This window comes from Penaeus chinensis, chromosome 3 (genome assembly GCF_019202785.1).
Source record: "Penaeus chinensis breed Huanghai No. 1 chromosome 3, ASM1920278v2, whole genome shotgun sequence".
Classification (NCBI taxonomy): Eukaryota; Metazoa; Arthropoda; class Malacostraca; order Decapoda; family Penaeidae; genus Penaeus; species Penaeus chinensis.
This window is the reverse complement of record NC_061821.1, coordinates 40,653,467-40,660,966: the sequence shown is the minus strand read 5'-3', so window position 1 is coordinate 40,660,966 and position 7,500 is coordinate 40,653,467. Positions and strand designations below refer to the sequence as shown.

The window sequence follows — 7,500 nt, the reverse complement described above, 5'->3', positions numbered from 1 at the left end:
GTGCGAACAGCAGCAGTTGTCTCTACTCTGCGTGCATGAGCGTGAGAGCGAGAGTGAAAGCCGACTGCGAAAAAATGGCAGGAAAGAGCGGCAGGGAAGAGAGAGAGAGAGAGAAAGAGAGAGAGAGTGAGAGAGAGAGAGAGAGAGAGAGAGAGAGAGAGAGAGAGAGAGAGAGAGAGAGAGAGAGAGAGAGAGAGAGAGAGAGAGAGAGAGGGAGAGAGAGAGAGAGAGAGAGAGAGAGAGAGAGAGAGAGAGAGAGAGAGAGAGAGAGAGAGAGAGAGAGAGAGAGAGGGAGAGGGAGAGAGAGAGAGAGAGAGAGAGAGAGAGAGAGAGAGAGAGAGAGAGAGAGAGAGAGAGAGAGAGAGAGAGAGAGCGAGAGCGAGAGCGAGAGCGAGAGCGAGAGAAAGAGAAAGTGCATCACTGACAGTCATCGGGAGTCTTAGGGGGTCGCCGGGGGGTGGGGGACTGGGGGTGTTCACGAGGCATCCGCCATGAGCAGCGCAGGCGAAACCTATTAAGAACTTCATAATCTCTCTTTCACCCCCGACAATTTATTTCGGATGACATCACTTACCGCTTTTTAATGGCTTACTCTGAAAGCTCGGCGAGTCGTAGCAAGTCGCGAGGATGGAGGCTTTATGATCTATGAACTGGGAAATATCCTGAAATACCAACAGCCTGTGTTTTCTGTATCGGATGGCAGGTTGAAAGAAAACGAGATGCATTTCCATCAGAGCAATTTATTATGAAATCATAGTATCAGTCTTCTAATTTTCTGTGTCACAAAACACGCAGTTCATATTTATGCCTCTGCGCGGATAATTTCCATTTATCATTTTCTTATTTTGTATTTTTTTTATTATAGATTTATCTAATTTAATTAATTTATTTGTTTGTTTAATGAATAGTTAAAACCATACAGAATCCTATGAATTCGCCAGATGCTTTTAAAAAATCAATACAAGAAGCTGATGTTGAAGCTGGCGAGACAGCAAGGGTAACTCAGGACCTTCAGCAGATGTCTTGCCAAACGCCTTTAAGATGCTCTAAGCAACTGCAGCGTAAAATGCTTCAGATATAGAAATACATTAATGCAGCACTAGAAACAAGAACCAAATCTGGTTACCCACAGAAGTGAGTATTGAAGAAAAAATCGCGAGAGAAATATAAATAATAAATAGAAAATTAGGATGTATAAAATGCTGGCTTGGCTTACCGCCAGTTGGGGAACCAGAGCGGCGCCCTGGAAGGTGTATATCGTGATGATTTGAAATATGAATCGACGTTGCATCAGTAGCTATCATAAATCTGGGTGAAGGCATGGAGAGAACACAGTGGCTGGATTACACCGAAAAAGTAATTGAAGATGAAAAACGAAACCACGTAATTCCTTTATAATTCCATACATACATTTCCGAGTTTACACTACGTGCAATACGAATGAACACAAGTCACAAATAAAGGAATGAACCATCTATGGAACAATATACAAATGCAGCAAAAATCCTCAGTGCCATGTCCATCCCTGCGCTGCTTCGCTGTGGCAGCATCGGGGCGGGAAAGGCATCCGGGAAGGGTGCACTGGGACAAAACGCTGGCACTCCTCGGGCACTGCAAGAAAACTGAATTATTTCGGGGCGTTTCTGATCCTTACCTGATGTCTGCATTCAGATAAAAAAAGGAGTAAGAAAAGGGAAAGAAAATTGCTAATTAAAATATAAGTTTGTATAATTTCATAGATATTTGTTTGTGGGCCGTGTGTAAAGGGATTGAAATATTACAGGTTTGTCAGCATCAGTAATACATGGCATGTACATCGTTGACACTTGTCACGTCCACACTGGCTCACCTGGACTCTCTCCACGGGACAGAAATTTTATTTACTAACAACCGGATCTCCACAAAAAAAAATTCCATGGCTGCTAAAAGAAACATTTTTGATTCGGTTGCTTACTAAGAACAATTATCAATAGTAAAAATGACTAAATGTAAAAATATATTAATTAAAGCTACATATACAAAAGTGGTAACATGCTTCGTTATGTACAACAGAAAGATTTATCTTATGTTTAGAATTACACGGCTGTAAAACCTAATTGGAGAAATATTTCATATATAACACACTCGTATACGTATAGTTTCACATTTATTCAGTCATAACTTTTCCCCAGACATTCTGCGCCGCCCTTTAAGCTTCCTCGGCGAAGAAAATACATTTTTGGTGATATAAAAGAATCTGTACAATATTTTGCCTATTCCATAATTATAATCTCCGAAAATAAGAGTATCAAACTAATGCTACTTACTAATTAGCCACCTCACCATACTCGAGGTTTGCACACACACTACTCTTAAAACCCCGGTATCCTCGTAAGATACAAGGTTTCCTCTCACTGCTCACTCACAATAGTCATCTTTTATGTTGCAATACGGCACTTCTGCATCCGACTTCCCGGAAATACACAATACGAGATGAATGCCTGTGCGTCGCCAGCCATCTACGGGAGCTTTCCTGTCATCCAAGCGTGCTGGGGCTCTATCCATTACGATGCTCCATTACAACACGGCCCTGCTCCAACTGCCGCCTTCCTAAAGGCATTAAGATAAAGTTCTACCATCCGGCCCTCCAATCCAACATCTATGCAAGGCTGTGTTGCCATCGCCATTTCGATTTCGTATGGTAGTGCTAAATGAAGCGTCCTTGCAAGATGGTTTCCCCCTACAAGCAGCATAATGACCAAAGCGAGAGGTGCTCATGAACCGTCATGTTGCACTGATCAATATCCCGCGGGTTGAGCGCCCCCTCACGGTCTCTGACCTCAAAGGAACACTGTCTTGAGGAGACTTGAGACATCCGACGTCTCCCCCCCCCCCTCCTCCATTCACCTTTTCGTTCTTGCTCACGCAAATGCCTCTAATGCTAGCTCTTACAGCTGCATAATATGGCCTCCACTCTTCATCAACATAATTTCTTAATCGGCATGATTTTTTTCTTGGACGTTGTAGCATGTGCGTAAGCATTACTTTTATCTCATACTAGCCCAACCTTCTCCTTTTCATTCCTTTTCCCAACCTGCCCGTCCTTATCAGGATATATATGCCTTCCTATATCATACATACAGAAAGAGTGAATTAAATAATCAACCCAGTTTCGTATTTCCTCGTCTTATAACCCAGTATGATACCACTTCTCCTACCTCGCTACTCCCGCTCCCCTCGCCCTGGTCTCGCAGCTCAGAATGGTTGTCTTGTCCTATTTTCTTGCGTTATTTCTGTTCTTAGAATCACTGTACTATTATCTTACAAGCTTGATTATATACAGTTGCCGCACTTCTTCACTATCCTTTTTGTTGATTTGTATATATCCATCAATTACTACTTTCTGTCAATTGTTACAAATCATGCCTTATGTTCTCCAGTTTTTGCAGTAAGCTTATTTCAATGTCATGCTTATTTTTTCTTTTGCTTTTGTTTCTTTATACATTTTATATCTCTAATCATTCATATTTTCCTAATATTTACCCCGTATTTATCTATCTATTATCCTTAAAGTGTGTAGTTACCATATCTTTACAAATATTTAATCTCATTACTTTTATCTGTTCTCATTCATTTTAGGTATCTTATGAAAGTGAAATACATTTAGGTGTAGTTTTATAGTTATGCCACTGATAAACTGAATCTATGCACAAGTACGTATTATGTTGTAATGTTTGCTTAAAAGATGAATTTACAAACCAAAGTACTTGTCTTATTCTCAACTGTGTAATATTATGTGTTTGATGCAAAGTGTTGAATTTCAGTTTCAGTTTCAGTTTGTATCAGTCGAACCTCTCCCAGCTCGGTCTACCCTTGTCTTTCCTTGACTGAACGGACGAGGAACAACCTCCTTGCCCCTCCCCTTTCTACTCCGCCCCTCCCCCTTCTACTTTGCTACTTCACGCCGGCAAGCAGCTTACAAAGTACTTCTAAACTCACTTGGAAACGAACCCGTCTCGTCCCTCCACTTCTTTTCAGCTATCTTTCAAACTCTTAGAGCAAATGGATGGAGACTATTGTTTGGTTAAACCTACACATTTTGAGGTTGACATTGATCTTACGCAGGTTCTCGCCAAGGCATCTGTTTATTTCATTGCGTGTTCCTAATCTTATTAAATTATTTCTCTTTTCATCTCAAACCCACTCACTGTTCCGCCCACAACACTGGTACAGAACACGCGCGCATTTTCCCCACGGCTACTGAACTCAGCAACAAACTTCCTGACTCAGAACCTAATGGATATCTAGGGATGACCGAGACCTGGGGAACAGCTTCCTGGGAAGGGGAATGAACGACAAAGAAAACTTGTACCTCCACTGAAGCTTTCTTACTGAGGGGGAAATAGGTACCAACCTTCTGGAAAAAAAAAATCTAAATGTAAAGGCCATGGTGTTGTATCAGCCACGTATTCTTACTCTCTCTTTTTCCCTTCTTTCTCTCAAACCCTTTCTCGTTGCAGCTTTCATCAATCCGTCTGCCCGAACTCCCCCGAATTGCTTCGTTCTTTTCAGCTTCTAATTCAATTAGAATTTTATTCTATTTGCTTCCCTCTCGCAACGTTTCTCTCTACTCACATTTATTCATTGTGTTTGTTATTCTCCATCCTATTTGTTCTCTTTCACCCCTGCTACATTCGGAGAACTGCTGAGCCTTATTCGTATCGGGCTTGGGATCCCTCCCTCTCTCTCTTTCTGTCTGTCTGTCTGTCTGTCTGTCTGTCTGTCTCTCTCTCTCTCTCTCTCTCTCTCTCTCTCTCTCTCTCTCTCTCTCTCTCTCTCTCTCTCCTCTCTCCTCTCTCCTCTCCCTCTCCCTCTCCCTCTCCCTCTCCCTCTCCCTCTCCTTCTCCTTCTCCTTCTCCTTCTCCTTCTCCTTCTCCCTCTCCCTCTCCCTCTCCCTCTCTCTCTCCTCTCTCTCTCTCTCTCCTCTCTCTCTCTCTCTCTCTCTCTCTCTCTCTCTCTCTCTCTCTCTCTCTCTCTCTCTCTCTCTCTCTCTCTCTCTCTCTCTCTCTCTCTCTCTCTCTCTCTCTCTCTCTCTCTCTCTCTCTTTCTCTCTCTCTCTTTCCTCGTGTACTCTTTGCCTCTCTATCCTGTTTCTATTGCTTTGTATCTCTCCCTCCCCTCTGTGCCTCTTCTTCTCATATTCCCTCCTTTCCCCCTTCTTTTCTCTGTATCTCTCTCAAAGTATTAACCCTTCTTATCCCTTCCTTCCATCTGTGTCTTCTTCTCCTCAATTCTACCCCGCTCTCTCCCTCCCCATCTGCGCTCCTCCTTCTCCCCTCTCGTTCACACCCCATCTCCCCCACCCTTCACCCCGTGCCTCTCCCCTTCCCCTCCCCTCCTCCGCCCCATGACTCTCCCCTTCCCCTCCCCTCCTCCGCTCCGTGCCTCCCCCACCCCCTCCGCCCTCCTCCTGCCCCAGCCATGCTTTATCTGGCCGTCCGAGCTCCTCTCCGTCTACTTTCTCACTGTCTCTCCCTCGACCGGTCGGCTGCGTGTGCCAAGCCTCCTTAAGCTCGGTCGCCGGTCGTTGTTGCAACAGATAATCGAGTCTCGAGTCGGTGGGCGCGCGGGACAGATAAAGGGATCTTAAGGAGAGCGCGAGAGACAGAAAGACAGGAGACGGAAGGGAAGGGAAAGGGAGGGAGGGAAAGGGAGAGAAGGGGGAAGAGGAGGAGGACCATAAGTCTGCGTCTCGTCCGCTCGAACGGTTCGGCGTGGCAGATACGGCACTGGCGGAGATTTAAGGATGATTAACCAATCCCGTAATTGTTTCTTTCTCGATTGCCTTTCATGCCTACTCTAACTTCTTATCGCTCTGTTTTTCTCTCTATTTTAATGTCCCTTTCGCACTTCTGACCTTCTTTTTGGAACTTATCTGAAGTTAATTCCCTTGTCTTTTATTTTTTTCCGCACTAGCATATATTCCCATCCCAATCGACCTGCAATTGGCTCTCCTGCTCTGCCGTGGCTTTCTCTTTAATTGAATGTTCTCTCCTCATCACCCTTAATACCAGGGCGATCGGGGAAGTATGAGCGGCATAGGTCCGAGCGCTAAAGTTCAGTCCGAATCCGCAGTTCGCATTCGCTCTGTGTGTAAGTATTCGTAGTGCACAGACTTCTTCGTTAGTCCGAGTTTGTGCCTCCAGTTTTAGTCGTGTCCGCTGCGAAGGTCTCGGTGAGTAATACAAATCGTACTATTTGCCCTGTAAAGCGTGTATGCAGTGAAGGTGTCGGTCTGCATTGCCAACTGTACCAAAGGGCAAGCACTGTCTGTGTTGGTCTCAGCGTACGGTGTAAGCGGCGTCCGCAGTGAAGGTGTCGGTCTGCAGTGCGCGCAGCCCGGCCCCAGCCCTGCACCGCGACTGGACATTCGGACGTTTTCCCCCAAGTTGCCGGACCATTGCCAGCCCACCACGCCCGAGCGCCCCTGACGCGCCTTCCCATTTTTATTACTTTACAATATTACTGACACCGTGTAGAATAAACCGCCGCAATTTGTTTAGACGGATCTTCCCCTGCACTCTGTTGGGAGGGATTTATCCAACCGCTTTACTCAAAGCCACTCCTTCCCATCCATTAGTTTTATATATATAATAGCGCGGACAAAGCCACACTCTTAAACTGTAATCACCGCATGCTTACTCTCTTAACTGGCCCTCCATTAGAGGATATGATGTTAATGACTGCAAGCACTCCAGGGTCTACTTCAAACTTCTCAACAAGATTATTGTTAACATCTTTCTTTCGCATGACTTTATTCTTCTTACGTGGCTCAGTATTAAGATTCTCTCAATACTCTATCAAGAAAGAAAGAAAGAAGGAATGAAAAAATTAAAGAAACACTCTTGCACATCTTGCGTGACCATATGAATAAGGAATGGATTTCCCTGACCCCCCCCCCCCTCGCCAGTAGCAGCAGCAGCGGGGCAATTTCCTACAGCTGAAGTTGGTAACCCCGACGAGAGCGTAGATTAGCCCATTTGGAATTCATGGCGGACTTTTAAAGTTTAACAACGCATGTCTGAATGAAAGAATAGTCGTCTAATTGTAGACAGATTCTGTAACTTCGCGTGTGTAGAAAGATTAATGAAACTTTAGTGCTAAGATCAAAAGATGTACTATGGTTTGAGGTGTATTAATACTGTGCCTTATTCGATGCACAACAGCCCAAATCCTTCTTACTGTATATAAAAACCGACACAGAGGTCACAGTCCACAGAAGGGAGAACCTTATCGAGCTAACGAAAATGTTACCAACACGCGTTACCTTTCCACAAGCACAAGCCACGGCTCCTGGTCACGTCACAACCGCGTCCTCAGAAGTGTGGACGACATACCTGTAAAGGAGACAATAGATAAGTATATTGAATATATCATCATCCTTATATACACATTACCGATTATCATGACTTCTGACACATCATTATACGCGCATATCACCGTTTGTTATGACTTTCGCAC

At 44.4% G+C, this 7,500-nt stretch overlaps 1 long non-coding RNA gene across 1 annotated transcript; it reads right to left on the bottom strand.

The window, feature by feature from the left end:
- Positions 1–1,378: 1,378 nt before the first annotated feature.
- On the bottom strand, positions 1,379–7,376 carry LOC125043544. Its single transcript, XR_007116427.1, has 2 exons — positions 7,307–7,376; positions 1,379–1,611 (listed from the first exon to the last, which is right to left on the bottom strand). It is a non-coding gene; the product is annotated as an uncharacterized LOC125043544 (long non-coding RNA).
- Positions 7,377–7,500: the final 124 nt, after the last annotated feature.